Source organism: Hibiscus syriacus, unplaced genomic scaffold, assembly GCF_006381635.1.
Source record: "Hibiscus syriacus cultivar Baekdansim isolate YM2019G1 unplaced genomic scaffold, ASM638163v2 tig00110528_pilon, whole genome shotgun sequence".
Taxonomy (NCBI): Eukaryota; Viridiplantae; Streptophyta; class Magnoliopsida; order Malvales; family Malvaceae; genus Hibiscus; species Hibiscus syriacus.
This window is the reverse complement of record NW_024062770.1, coordinates 4,228,929-4,245,010: the sequence shown is the minus strand read 5'-3', so window position 1 is coordinate 4,245,010 and position 16,082 is coordinate 4,228,929. Positions and strand designations below refer to the sequence as shown.

The window sequence follows — 16,082 nt, the reverse complement described above, 5'->3', positions numbered from 1 at the left end:
ATGTTATTTAAAAAATAAAATAATTAGAAACTTAAAAATAACAGAAATTGTAATTGATATACTAATGTATAATTTATATAAAAAAATAAATAAATGATTTTTTTTAAATGTCAATATCTATTTGAAAATTTCGGTTTTATTTTATTTTAGAAAAATCATACTTATTTATAGATATATAAAAGGGGTTTTGTCTTTCGTTTCCGTGCTTACAAATTCCACTTCCTTTTTCTTTTCCTTGTGTTTGTGTTCTCTCTGAGTGTATATATCATGTTATATTTCTTTCTTGTTTTGATTACTGCTTAGATGGTGGTGGAGGTGAAGAAATGATATAGAAAGGAAGCTGGTTTTGCCATTAATGCTGAATTCAAGAGCTCTTCAAGTTTAGCTTAACTTTGGTGATGTTGTTTTGATGGGTAGCAGTGGAGACAATTACATGAACCAATCTATCCTACGGCAACAGCAACAACAAAATAATCAATATCATCTGAATCAGGTTCCTTATGCAATGATGCAGTCGTCGTCTTCATCTTCCATCCCTCACAACTTCATGTAATTTCTTTCTCAGTGCAAAACTACACAAACCCAACCCCCTTTTTCTTCTTTCCTTAAGGGAAACGTTTAAAGATTTTAATATCATGTTTCTTGTTTTTGTTGGGGGTAAGCAGAAGCAAAGACAGTGGTTCTTATGATTTGGGTGAATTAGATCAATCCCTTTTTCTCTATCTTGATGGACAAGACCCTTCCACTATTCAACATCAGACAAGTGAGTCCTGTCTCTACCACTGCCACTTCTTTTATCTTGTCGAGTTAATGGCTCTGAGAATTTATATACGCAGATAACCCTGGAATGAAGCCTCCCACTCTCAACATTTTCCCTTCTCAGCCTATGCATGTTGAGCCGCATCATTAGCAAAGGTGAAAATCATTATTATTATTATTGAGTATTTAGAGTTTTATGTTTGGTGCACGAACTAAACGATTTTAATAATTAAAATATAGTTGTTAGTTTTAGAGGTCTCGATTCAAATAAAACATTTATAGGAATGTTTGAACATTTATTCTTTATGATTGAGAATATTTTGAATAAATATTATTTTATAATTCTCTTAAACTAATAAAAAAAATTATGTTGGTGGATGGTGCAAGTACTAATAATTTTCTCAAGTGTTCTTTTTTCTTTCCGATATTTGTTATTTGGTAGACAAATACAGGACTAGTTTCTCCTGCAACTAGCAGTTGTTCAAAGAGACCATCAGAGTCGTCGATGGAGTTGGCCAACGCCAGAAATGATGGGTCAGTTAAAGCTGTCAAGGTATGAGAGGCTAGCTCTGCATATTAAAGAAACAAAGGAATTAATTCCCATGTTTTGATTTTGATTTACTAACAAATCCATGTTTTAATTTGGCAGCGTGAGGGGAACCGTAAAGGGCCAACATCAAGTTCTGAGCAAGAAGGACCCAACACACCAGACACCAAGGTTAATTCTTCAGCCTTCCTACAGGGATTTAAATAGCAATCCGTTATCTGAATAACAGATGCACGGAATGATAATTGCGTCATCTGAAATTGTTATTGCGTGATCGTGTATTCAATGACTGCAATAATATTCATCACAATGACAATATAGTATTCATTATCTCCACAGCCGCTTACAACGAAAATCACGATTGCAATTTTCATTTAAATCCCTGTTTCCACATAGGACCTTTATTCTTGGTTTCTTTAAATGGAAAATAAGTCTTGATTAATGTAGTTTATCTGTATCATTTCCTATCAGACATTAAGAAGACTTGCTCAGAATAGAGAAGCAGCAAGGAAAAGCCGGCTAAGAAAAAAGGTCATCTCATTTAAACAAAGCTTTAATGAAAGTAATTACCTAAGAATTATTTCTGGGGTTCATTTATTTATTGTTGCTGTTAATTCGATGACAGACCTATGTTCAGCAGCTAGAGTCGAGTAGGATTAAGCTTACCCAACTGGAACAAGAACTTCAAAGAGCCAGAGCTCAAGTGAGATTATTTGCTATTATATATATTGTTTCTCTCTCTATATATTTGAGATTATTTGTTTTGCTGTTTAGGGCGTGTTCTTTGGCGGCGGTAATATCCTAGCCCTAGGAGGAGACCAAAGCCTTCCTGTTGGTATTAACAACATAAGCCCAGGTTTATATACTATAAATATAAATAAGCCGTCTCTCCTTTTCATATTTTGGCTTTTAAATAATGGCTATATATATATGTTTATGGACTGGATTTTATGCTTCAGATGCTGCCATGTTTGACATGGAGTATGCAAGTTGGCGAGAAGAGCATCATCGAGTAATGTGCGAGCTTAGAGCAGCGGTTCATCAGCATGTACCGGAGAACGAGCTTGGGATCTTGGTCCACAACTGTTTAGCACACCTGGACCATATGATGAACCTTAAAACCATGCTGGCTAAAACCGACGTCTTTCACCTTGTGTCTGGCACGTGGATGACTCCTGCTGAACGATGTTTCATGTGGATGGGTGGGTTTCGCCCATCTCAACTCATCAGGGTAAATTAATAACACCCGAACTTAAAGTCTAAAATTGGATTTAAATTGCAGTCGCGTAACATTTTCGGCTACGTTGAGTTTATCGCGATGGATATAGTGGACTATATTTAAATTATGTAATCAGTACCATAGATTCATAGTTTTCTTGTTATTATTTTTCAGGTTATATTGAATGAGATAGAGGCACTGACGGAGCAGCAGATAATAGGGATATGTGGGTTGCAGCAGTCGACACAGGAAGCAGAAGAAGCCCTAACACAAGGCCTGGAAGCAATGAACCAATCTCTTTCAGATATTATAACATCTGACTCACTGAGCTGCCCTCCTAACATGACTAACTACATGGGACAAATGGCTATGGCCATCAACAAGCTCTCCACCCTTGAAGGTTTTGTTAGACAGGTATTTACTTCTACTATTCTGTTATCATGTGCTTGTGGACCCCCAGCCCCATGAATGATGATGATGATCATAATACATAAGCTTTCCATGAAATTACTCCGTCCTTATAATGGCTTTGGTGGTTCACGTAAGGTTTCCATGTGATACTTAGTCTTTTAGGTTTACTTCATCAGATATGTTTTGATTCAGTAATTAGTTTCCCAAATAGACTATATGCAATAGATTAGTGTATGTTTATAGCATTCAAGACTTAAAACACTTGTAGGAATTTCTCGTCTTTGAACCAATGGGACATACTAATTGTCCAATTAGTTATGTGTCAAAAGCAATCATGACAATTTGTAGAGAAATTAATGAACTTGTCACCTGATTGTTACCACCAAGTCTAAGAATATTTGCCTTTTCACATGCTGGTGCTCTCTCTCTCTCTCTCTCTCTCTCTAATAATGTGTCATATATACTCCTGCCCATATGTTGATGTCATAGTCGTAACCGTTTGACTTTAAGACTTAACTTTCTTTTTTGACCTTTCTTTGCCTTAGGCCACGTCTTCCCCACGCACATGACCAAATCAATCCGGGATTTCTAAAGAAAGACAATGATATAAGGTTAAGAAAATGTGCTTACTGGAAATATTAATATTTTTTAACACTTTCGGTAAAGTGTTATCTAAAATGTTATTTTTTCTATCGAAATATTAATATCGGGTGTTACTTAAAATGTTATTTTTTATACTGAAATGTTAATATCGGAAATATTTATTTTAGGTAGCAAAATTAACATTTCCGGTAGAAAAATAACATTTTAGGTAGTGTTCTACTGTAAATGTTAAAAAATATTAATATTTCTTGTAGCATCTTTCCTTAGCCTTATATTAGGCTGTCGTACAACAGAACTGCCTAATCTATCCACAATCAATTAATTTTATTCTTTCAAACCCACCTTCTTTTCCTTAAAATTTTAGATTTGAGTAAATACGTATGTAGGGTGTATTGTCAATTGATTAAGAAAATTTTGAATAGATATTACTTTGTAATCACCGAAACTATTAAAAAAAACTTTAATATTTATGTTTACCTCGAGTAATAAAAATGGGCTATTGTGATTAACTAGGTTGAAAGATTTATATCCTAACTCTTTAAAAAAGAACAATGAATTCATGTGGATTTTGGAGTTCACATTTGAATTTTTTTCAGCCTGGAGAAGTATTGTATGTTCTTTTATGGTTCTGAAAACAATTGAGTTTTATTTGATCAATAAATGATGTTGTTTGATCTTTGATAGAGCATTTAGTTAACTTGGTCATTGTGGGGATTAGGGTATTTCTTGTTCAACATTTTTCCTAAGCCTTTTGAAATTATGAGTAAAAAAAACCCTAAATTCTGAAGGATTTAGAATCCCTCAAGTCAAATTCTGTGCGATATCCATAAGCCAAAAGTCACCTGCAGGACCATATGCTTATTAGATTTTCAGGTTTCTATAAGCAAAGTACCTTTGGAGGATGGGTTCAAAATGAAATTAATCTGCTCGGAATTATCTGTTAAAACCAAATACGACGTAAAATTTTATATCAAGAGAGGTAAATTTAGAAAAATATATTAAAAATTTAAGAGCATAAAATTAGATAATCAATATAAAATAAAAAAAATATTCAAATTATATAAGAATTTCAGATTCTCACGAGCTGGGTCATATCCCAGCACCGATCCATTCATGGTCAAAACCTTCTAGATTAGGCAAGGTACACAAATGAAATTGGACTAAGAAAATGCCTTAAATTCTCTATTCCTTTCCCATTTTGACAATCATTGGTGCCTCAAAGTCATGAGTGGATGGCCAATTAGTAAGCAAATTTATCTTAAATTCTATCCTCAAAGTCAAGTTAGTACGTGTTAGTCTTAATGTTGCAGTCCAAGTTATTGACTGAGATTTAGATATTTAACATGGAATTTATATTAATTAATTTGAATTGATATTTTCCCCCTTTAATTTAACATATATTTTACATTTGCAGGCAGATAATCTGAGGCATCAAGCTATACTCCGATTACATCAAATGTTGACAATCCATCAATTTGCAAGATGTTTGGTGGCTATCGCCGAGTATTTCCATCGCCTAAGAGCTCTCAGCTCACTCTGGTTGGCTCGACCTCGACCAAGCTAGCAACTTTCATATCTTTTTACTCCACATTATAATTATCATTATTATTACCCTTATATATATATATATATTATCCCCTTTCTACATACAGAGATATATAGATAGACTAATAATTAAAAATAGATTCAGAATTTAAACTGATGAATTAGAAATCCCTCTCTCATATTACACTTATTTTTCTAGACAGAATTTCAGAGAAGAAAACCAGTGATTTTGCAGCCATTTCTGACTCAGAAAAGAGAGAGAATTGGTTAACAAGAAGAGTTGAGTAAGTTTTCTTTGTGGCTAAAAATACAAGTAAAATGCACAAACAATTACTAATATTTGAGTAAGTTTTTTTTCTTGATCTAGAAAATAACAAATTGATCTTTAATTATATCGAATTGTTATAACTTGATCATTCGTCGTTATCACACGTTATTACGATAACGGAATACTAATTTGATACGTTAAAGCAATTGACCTAGTACCGTTTAATCATGTAATATATTCTTTAATTCGTTCGTTTAATTCTTCTCTCTTGTTTAAAATTTTTCATCATCAAATTTGTTTTTTTTTATTTCATGTAAACGCTTTAACTCAACGTAACAATTTGGTAATTAAAGTTCATGTTATAGAAAATTGTTTGCTTTTCTTATTTTATTTGATTTCCATAGCATATTGTGAACTGCACTAACCTTCCACTTCTACTCAACTTTTACTCATAAAGAATAACACATCTTTTGCCGCGACTTCCATTTTACAATTGCAGTGTATTTTATCCATGCTAACCTTTCATAACTCGTGATCCTTTCCTCATTGCAGTGTATTTTATCCATGCTAGGCATTGCTACTCTTTTCTTTGATAAGAAAGGTTCTACATATCAGGACCATCCTTAAGCTTTCTTATTCGATAATAAATTATTTTGAAAAATTCTTTCAAAAATTTTAATTTTATAAAAATTAGAGTCGTCATTGATCTTTTTAGACTAAATTAGATTGAAAATATGGACAATTACTTTTTAAAATAGAAGTTTTGAAAACCTTTTTTAAAAGATAATTTTACGATTCATGTTTAACTGGAAATTCAAGAAAAAAAAAGTTTAAGAGTCAATTATGTATATGGAAGGATGACCACTCTTATAATGTCCGATATCCTTGTTGAGAGTATGCTAGACTTGCCCCTTGAGTTGAGAAGAAATAGAATTTGAACCATTAGGTAGGATCATTTGCATTCAATCAATTAAAGGGTGATTTTGACAATGCATTGAGTTCATCGATTGCACCTAGGGGTACTTAATAAGAGGAGCAACTCATGAACAATTCAAGTTCGACTCAATAAAAACTCGATAAAAGTTTGATTCAGGTTGATTCGACTCAAGACTTCAACGAGTTGATTTGAGAAAAGTCCAACTCGACTCATAAATTCACGAGCAACTCATTAATTATTTTTATAAGTTTTAGTAGTTATCTTAAATATTATTTCATTCAAAAAATTATTAATTTTCTAATAGCTAATAAAATATGATAAATTTCTAATATATTAATTTTCCAATAAACAAAAAAATTAAATTATTAATTAATATTTTACTATACTAAAAAATCAAATTCTATTTATTATTTGAGTTAATCATACCATTTGTCCCTAAACTTTGATCTCATTTCAAATTAAGCCCTAAACTTTTAAACATTCTAATTTCATCCTCAAACTATGCTTTCATTTTAAATTAATCTCCAAACTTTTGAATATAGTAAATTTATCCCCAAACTATAACCCTCGTTCTATATTGATTCCTAAACTTTTAAATACTCTAATTTCAACTTTGAAGTTTTGAATGTTTTAGGGGATATTATTGAAATATTCAAAAGTTTTGGGACTAATTTAGAATAAGTCATAGTTTGAGGGTGAATTTGAAATGTTTAAAAGTATGGTGACTAATTTAGAATAGGAGTCATATTTTAGGGATGGAATTAAAATGTTCGAATATGTAGGGATTAATTTAGAACAAAAGTATAGTTTGAGGATATATGTTGCAATTAACTCCTATTATTTTATTGTATTTGTGGATTGTAGCTTTGGAGTTTAACTTTGAAATTGCTTTATACACTCTTTTGATAATTTTTTTGTTAAATTTATTAATTTATGTTTATAGTAAGCTCTATATAATATTAGTATATTTTACTTATATTTAATAAAATAAGGCAAAAAATTGATGACCTTAACGAGCAACAAGCTGAGCAACGAGAAGAAAGCTTAATGAGCAGCGATTTGAGCAAAATTTTAATGAGTTTAATGAGCAACAAGTCAAGTCGAGCAACAAACTTTTTAACAAGCACGAGTTGAGCACTGCTCAACTCGCGATCGACTCGCTTGATAAGCACCCCTAATCTTGAGCAGTTGAGGCGTTGTCAAATCCAACAAAAAATACAAAAAGAATAATCAATCAACCGAAAATGTGCCAAAAAAAAGAGAGGAAGATTTACCATAAAGATCTAGAAACGTGATATAAAGAAAAATCAAAAGGGAAGCAAAGATGTAATATAAGAAAATAAACGAAAAATAAGTAATATTGATCAACAACCAACACTAATTTGATGTAAAAATAAAAATAGAATGAGCCACGCACAAAAAAAAAACCTAGAGAAAATGTTTAAAACTTAATTTGATGTAAAGATGTTAGAGGTGTTTGGTAAACAACTTTTTTAAAGAGCTTTTAGTTTATTTGATCATAAATAGTTGATTGGTAGTCAAATCCTCCATTTTTAGTGTTTGATAAACATATTTTTAAAAGAGTCGATTGTGCAAAATAAACTGAAAATGAAAACGTTGAAAAAATCAACGATTTGGGAGAGCTAATTACAAAATAAGATGTTAAATGTCATATTTAACTTTATTATTTCGACAATTACATCCTTGCATGAATAGCAAAACATGATGAATTTTATGCAACGTCTAATGAAGAATTAGTGAAATTTTATTTTATTATTATATTTTTTAGTTATAGATTCTCAAATATATTTTAGTTGAGAAAATATAGCAAAACATGAAAGTAAAAAAATGTTGTGTTGATATTTTATACAAGGTCAATAGTATGTATCAATCTCACAAAGTTAATATTTGTAAATATCAAATTTAAAAAGTATATTCAAAATTTTCAAATTCACTAATTTTCTTAAAGAATTTTTAATTCCTTGTCACAAGCATTTTATTCGAATAATTTCACACCAATAAGAACTAAAGTATTATAAAACATATAAGTACTTGACAACTAAATGTATCTTACCATTATTTGTCATTTTACTCATATCAATTATAAGCTAAATTTTACCAAACACTTCTATATAACAATTAATCAAATCAACTAATTAAATCAGTTAATTAAATCAACTATTAAAATCAGCTGCCAATAATTAATTACCAATTGTTTGTCAAACATCCTATTAACTAATGTTTATGTTTTATTTTCAGCTAACTATCAGATTATTCGCATGATGTCATATGTTATTCACGAAATGTACGATAAAATAATTAAATGAAAACTATAATTTTAGTAGTAATTTTATAAGTTCTTGAAGTTAATTGAGCAAAATTAACAAGTTTTTATTGCTGCCCTAAAAATGGTAGGAAATTGTCCTTTTATTGGGAGCGGTCAGAATCAGAGTACAAAAACCGAGGGAAAGGTTGGAGCCGATGCCTAAGTGGGTCCATACTAAACTGGGCACAACCGTTGGATGGCGGGAGAAGATGGTATGAGCCTGGAAGCAGACGAGTTAAAGAAAACAAATTTACTGTGAGTTAAAGAAATATTATATTTATGTGTTAAATCTAAGTTATTTTTTATTTATATCTAATAGCTAAAAATTAGTGTAAAAATTATTAGTTTTATACATAGACATAACCATGATTTTAGTTTAAGGAGGTAAAGTATAATTAAAAATAGAAAATGAGAGAATAATAAAATTAAAATAAATCAAAATTTAAAGTCTAAATAAATATTTATCTTTATATTTTTTAATAATAAAAGATCTAGGGAATAATGACCCAAAGGCCTACATAACTCTTGTCCATATATATATATATATATAACTTTAATATACTTGTAATAGGACTAAACAAACTTTTACAAGGGACTAATTACAGATAAATCCTTGAATTTTTTATATTTATTTGATAAAGACAATTTATTTAATTATATACATCGATGTATGATATTAATAATATATTTTTATAGGAGACATTTATCGTAGAGTAATTCATTATGTGTCATCTTAAAACTTTATCTATACATGTTTTATATATATAATTTTTATATTATATATATATATATCACCTTTAAAATTATTTTTAAATACATCTTTGTTTCCTATATGTTCTTCTTTAAAAATTTCTTCCTCAAATTACAATTTTATTTTAATTTGTTGACTAGTCTTTATTGGGGTGCGCTTAATGAGTTGAGCAGCTCGTGAATAGTTTAAACTTTACTCTGTCAAAATTCGATAAAAACTCAACTCAAATCCTTAACGAGTTGAGTTGAGTAAAATAAAACTTGACTAGATAAGTTTACGATTAAGTTGTTAATTTTGTTATAATATTTTAATAGTTATCTTAAAATATTATTTCATACAAAAAACTATTAATGTATTAATAGATAATAAAAATAATAAATTTAATCTATTAATTGTCTAATAAACAAAAAATACTAAATTATTAATTAATATTTTACTATACCAAAAAATAAAACTCTATTTATTATTTTAATGTATTTGTGGATTGTAGCTTTGGAGTTTAGACCTTAAATTGCTTCGTACACTATTTTGATAAATTTTTGGGTTAAATTTATTAATTTATATTTATATTAAATTGTGTATAGTATTAGTATATTTTACCTATAGTTAAGAAAATAAGGTAATATATTCGGTGAGTTTAACGAGCACCAAGTCGAACAACAAATTTTTTAATAAACACAAATAAACACTATTCAACCCACGAACTGACAGAGTTGGTAGAATTAGGGCCCCAAAATTCTTTTATAATAAAATTTCCTATATAAATTATATGTATAAAAATTAAAATTAAAGAAATGACACCACTTAAAAAAATAATTGACACCCTTTAAAAGTTTATCCACATTTTAAAATATATTTAACAATAAAATTTTAATAAGTAAGTAAATGAATCGAGCGCTCAGCAAACTATTTGTGAATTATTCAATGAGAAATTCATTTATGTTCATTTATTTATTAAATGAATGAACATGAATAGGATTTTATGTTCATTTATTTAAATGAACGAACACGTCATTTATTTACGTTCGTGAACGTTCAATAATCCGTTCATTTATGTTCGTTCGTTTATATTCAATATAATCTCCAGCTCGTTTGAAATATTAATATGTTGAAAACATTTTGATGTTTCAATATAACAAATTAAGTTTAAATGAATTTTAAGCTTTTACAAATCATTTTCAAAGTATATTCGATTAAATTATTTGAATATCCAAATATTACTCCAAGTCTTTAAAAGATCAATTTCAATCCTTACTAAAGTGTAAAATTGTGTTTTAAACTTAAAATATTTTTGAAACAATTTTCACAAAATATTTCAAACAAAAAAAAGCCAAAAATCATTTTATAAAGGGATGTACCGATGCACTCATTTGATGCATCGATGCACACCCCATTTCGAATGCATTTAGTGTACCGATGCACACACCATGCATCGATGCACTCAATGTTTATTGAAACATCGAATGCATTTTGTGTACCGATGCACAGACCATGCATCGATGCACTCCAGGCTTGTTTAAAACATCGAATGTAATTAGTGCACCGATGCACCCCTAGTGTACCGATGCATTAAGTCTTATAACGGTCAAAATATTTGAATTTTACACATAGTGTACTGATGCACCTTGTCTATGCATCGATGCACCATATACTCCCAACTGTTTTATTAATTGTTTTCACACAATAACGACTCTATTGACTCCACTAATGATCCCCAACATTCAGAAGTGATCCAAGGAGTATTTAAACAAGCTTAGGAGCCATTGATTAACAACAATCAAGAAGAGAAAAGAGAGAATCAAAGAGAAAACATCAAACCTCAAGTTTGAGCATTTTTAAGCCTATTTCATTCAATATTCACATTTGCTTTCAAGAACACTTATTGTGCTCAATTGTATTATTCTTGAGTGTTCTTTCTTTGTTCTAGAATTGTGCAAACATCTTGCCTTGTGAGGTTTTTCTGTAAGTTTGCGAAATTTGTATTGTTCTCTTTGGGAGAGAGTGTTCTCAAGAATTTGGGGTATAATTCTTGAGGGATTTGTAAGGTTACTCTTTGTCCTCAAAACAAAGACAAATTAGTGAATTTGTGGAAAATCCTTAGTGTGGATAGCTAAGGTAGTGGACGTAGACTTTGGTTGAGAAAGCGAACCACTCTAAATTGATGTGCAATTATTTTCTATTTTCTGCAAAAGCTTCCACCAAAATTTTTATTGCCAATTCACCCCCTCTTGGCTATTTCGTCAATCGATTAACTCAACAATTGGTATCAGAGCCTCACTCATTTGAAGGTTTAACCACCTCTTGAGTCGATTCGGGAAGAGTTAAATCGATAAAGATGGCGTCCACTTCCGGTTCATTATCCATGGAAGAATCTAGACCAAGTGACGTACCTCCCTACTTCAATGAAACAAATTATCGTCGTTTAAAGAGGTTTATGATGATATGGAAGCTTGGATGATAATCAAGAAAGGATATTATTCTCCTACGAAGAGGCAAAGAAGTGGAGTGAGCAAGAACGAAAGAAAACTCAACAAAACACAAAGGCCATGCACATGTTATGTTGTGTAATTGATCCAAAAGTCTAAAAAGGAGTTTCTTCTTGTTCAAATGCCAAAGAGACGAGAAAGAAAAGAAAATTCCGGTGATATCTCTATTAGCTCTAGAAGAGCCAAAGGTATCTTCAAACTCAACTAAATTAAATTTACGTTCTTTTAATGAGTTACAAGATGCCTGTGATGAATTATTTTCAGAGTTTGAGACCATGAACTCCAAATATAAGAATATGATTTCTAAATTTATAGCTAAAAATGATCTTCTTCTAAAAGCTAAAACAGACTTGGAAAATCAAAATAAAATGTTGAAAAATGAGTTAGAGCTTTCACAGATAAAATCTGAAAACTTTGAAAAAAAATTTTCAAATTAAACAAACTTCTTCTAGAAATGAAAATGGATTTTGAAAATCAAAATGAAATCTTGAAGAAGGATTTAGAGCTTTCAAAAATGAAATATGAAAGTGTTGAACAAGAAAATTTCGATTTGAAAGTTAAGCTTGAAAGTTTATCAAAAGAAAAAGAGATCATTTTAAATAATTCATCTATTTCAATAATGAAATATGCTCACATTGTCATTATCATGGTCATAAGGAACATACTTGTCCTTTAAAGAAAGGAAAACGTTTTAAAATTAGACAAGTATGGATTCCAAAAGAAACAAGGGGCATTGAAACTAACGTTCAAAGATCCAAAGCAATTTGGATACTAAAATCTACTTAAATGTCTCTTGTAGGTGTGTGGGAGCGATGATGATGAAAGAAGACATATTCAAATGCTCTAGCCACACTTGAAAAAGGAATGGGTAATCTCTAAACTTAATGTTATAACCTTAATTACTTGATTACTCATTTTGTATATGCATGCATGAGTTTCTAATTCTAAATAATTGTGTTTTATCTCATGTATGTTGAAAAATATTTTATGGTGAACATATTAATTTTTTTGGGTAATGTTTTATAAACTTTAGTTCATCATAATAATTTTGGTCAATTTTTTTTAATGTAATTGATATCTCTCTAACAATTGATATCAATTTTTCAAGTACTTTGGTTTTACAAAGTTTTGACCTTAAATATTTCTTAATGTTTATGCATATAATTCAAATTTTTTAATGATATAAAGTTTTAATGCATAACATTTTCAAAACTTTATGCATATGAACTTAATCTCGATAATCGCATTGTATAATGTTTTATATGTGAATGGGTTAAAGCATAATCTATTGAGTATTAGTCAATTATGAGATAAGGGATACAATGTCATTTTTTAAACTAATGGTTGTAAAGTCATTGACATTGCATCTAATCGGATTATGCTTGTTGGTCATAGAATAGGGAACATATACATGGTGCATTTAGATTCCATCAATATGACTAATTTATGCCTAGTTGAAAAGGATGAGAATGATAGTTGGTTATGGAATAGGAGACTAGACATACTAGCATAAGTGTTTTACAACGACTAATTCAATGAGATTTAGTTCGAAGGTTGCCAAAACTGAAATTTGATAATGATAAAATTTGTGATGCATGTGCTAAAGGAAAACATATAAGAGCTCCCTTTAGTCCATTAATGACGTATCCACTAGTAGAATATTACAATGATCCATATAGATCTTTTTGGGCCAATTAGGACTATTAGCTTATGTGGAAAACAATATTGATTTGTATTGGTAGATGACTATTCTAGATATACTTGGGTTCTATTTTTAAGTACTAAAGATGAAGCATTAGAAAAATTCATCATGTTTTTAAAGGTAATCCAAAACGAAAAAGGTTACTCCATAACTAATGTTAGGAGTGATCATGGTACTGAATTTGAAAATCTTGGATTTACTGATTTTTGTAATTCTAATGGTATTAACCATATTTTTTGGCACCCTCAACAAAATGGAGTTGTTGAGAGGAAAAATCAAACTTTAGAAGAAATGGTTAGAACCATGCTTTGTGAAAAATATTTGCCAAAATAGTTTTAGGCTGAAGCCACAAGTACCGCTTGTTATGTTATAAACCAAGTAATGATTAGGCAATTTATAGAAAACTCTATATGAACTTTTCAAAAATAAAAAGCCTAACATTAGTTATTTTCATCCTTTTGGATGTAAATGTTTTGTTTTAAACAACGATAAAGAAAATCTTGGCAAATTTGATGCTAAAAGTGATGAAGGAATTTTTCTGGGTTATTCCTTAAATTCTAAAGCTTATCGGATATTTAATAAAAGAACTTAGTTGTAGAAGAGTCTATACATGTTGTTTTCGATGATAATCCCCTTCATAGGAAGGATTCTTGTGTGAATGATGATATAAGTATTATAAGCACAAATGACGTTAGACATGATGTTGGAGAACCATCATCAAAGGAATAAGTGAAAGATGAGAAAACTCATGATGTTCTCGAGAATCCAACCATTGAAGAAAGGGAAGTATCTTACCCAAGAGAATACAACAATGTCAAGGATGGAGAGATTATAGGTGATCCATCCAAAGGGATAACAACTCGATCTTCTCTTAAAAATATATGTAATTATGTTGCATTTATCTCATGCTTAGAACCTAAAAATATTAAAGAATCATTAAATGATGAACATTGGATTATGGCTATGCAAGAAGAGTTAAATCAATTTGAGAGAAGTATCATATGAAATTAGTTGAAAGGCCTAGTAATAAATCTACTGTAGGTACTATATGAGTATTTAGGAATAAGCTTGATGAGAGTGGTAATATAGTGAGAAACAAGGCTAGACTTGTTGCTCAAGGGTATACTCAAGAAGAAGGTATAGATTTTATGAAACATATGCTCCTGTAGCTAGGATGGAAGCAATTAGAATGTTATTAGCATTTGCTTGTTTCAATGAATTTAAATTATATCAAATGGATGTTAAAAGTGCATTTTTAAATGGTTTTATAAAAGAAGAAGTGTATGTGGAACAACCTCAAGTTTTGAATATTCAAAATTTCCAGATCATGTTTTCAAATTGACAAAAGCTTTATATGATTTAAAACAAGCGCCTAGAGCTTGATATGAAAGATTGTCAAATTTTTTAATCGAAAAGGGTTTTTCAAAAGGGAAGGTTGACACTACATTGTTTTTAAAGAGAATAGGTAAAGATTTATTAGTAGTTCAAATTTATATTGATGATATAATATGTGGTTCTACTAATGATGTTCTTTGCCAAGAATTTTCTAAGCTAATGCATAGTGAATTCGAGATGAGCATGATGGGGGAGCTCTCATATTTCTTGGGACTCTAAATCAAGCAAAGAAAAGATGTCATCTTCATCAATCAAGCTAAGTACGTCAAGGATATGCTCAAGAAGTTTGGACTGGAAAATGGGAAACCTCATGCCACTCCAATGAGCTCATCAACAAAGCTTGACAAAGATAAAGGAGGTAAATGTGTGGATGTTAAATTGTATAGGTCAATGATTGGCTCTTTGCTTTATCTAACCGCAATTAGACCGGACATTATGTTTAGTGTTTTCTTATGTGCTAGATTTCAATCATGCCCTAAGGAATCACATTTACTAGCTGTTAAAAGAATCTTTATATACCTTAAGGACACTCTAGTTTAGGACTTTGGTATCCTAGAGACTTTAGCTTTAGCTTGCATGCCTTCTCTGATGCAGATTATGGAGGATGTAAAATTGATAGGAAAAGCACCTCCAGTACTTGCCAATTCCTAGGAAATATGTTGATTTCTTGGTTTTCAAAGAAACAAAATTGTTTTGCATTATCTACCACTGAAGCGGAATACATTTCAGCCGGTAGTTTTTGTGCACAAGTCTTATGGATGAAACAACAACTTTTAGATTATGGAATTGAAGTTAGTACCATACCTATCAAGTATGACAATACAGTGTTATTTGTCTCACTAAAAATCCCATCCAACACTCTAGAACTAACCACATTGAAATTAGACATCATTTCATTAGAGATCATGTCGCTAAAGAAGATATAGTTCTAGAATATGTTGATACTTTGCATCAATTAGGGTATATTTTTACAAAATCTTTAGATAAAGAAAGATTTTGGACACTTAGGAGAGAATTAGGTTTAATTGGCATATCTTCATTTAGTGTTGAAATAATTATAGCACTTTTAATTAGCTTTTGGAAAATGCTTATAAATAACACTTTTGATTGTATTCTTTGCTATTAAGGGGAGT

The 16,082-nt window shown here is 30.3% G+C and overlaps 1 pseudogene; it reads left to right on the top strand.

The window, feature by feature from the left end:
• The first annotated feature begins 409 nt into the window (after positions 1-409).
• LOC120130198 lies at positions 410-5,103 on the top strand (annotated as a pseudogene).
• Positions 5,104-16,082: the final 10,979 nt, after the last annotated feature.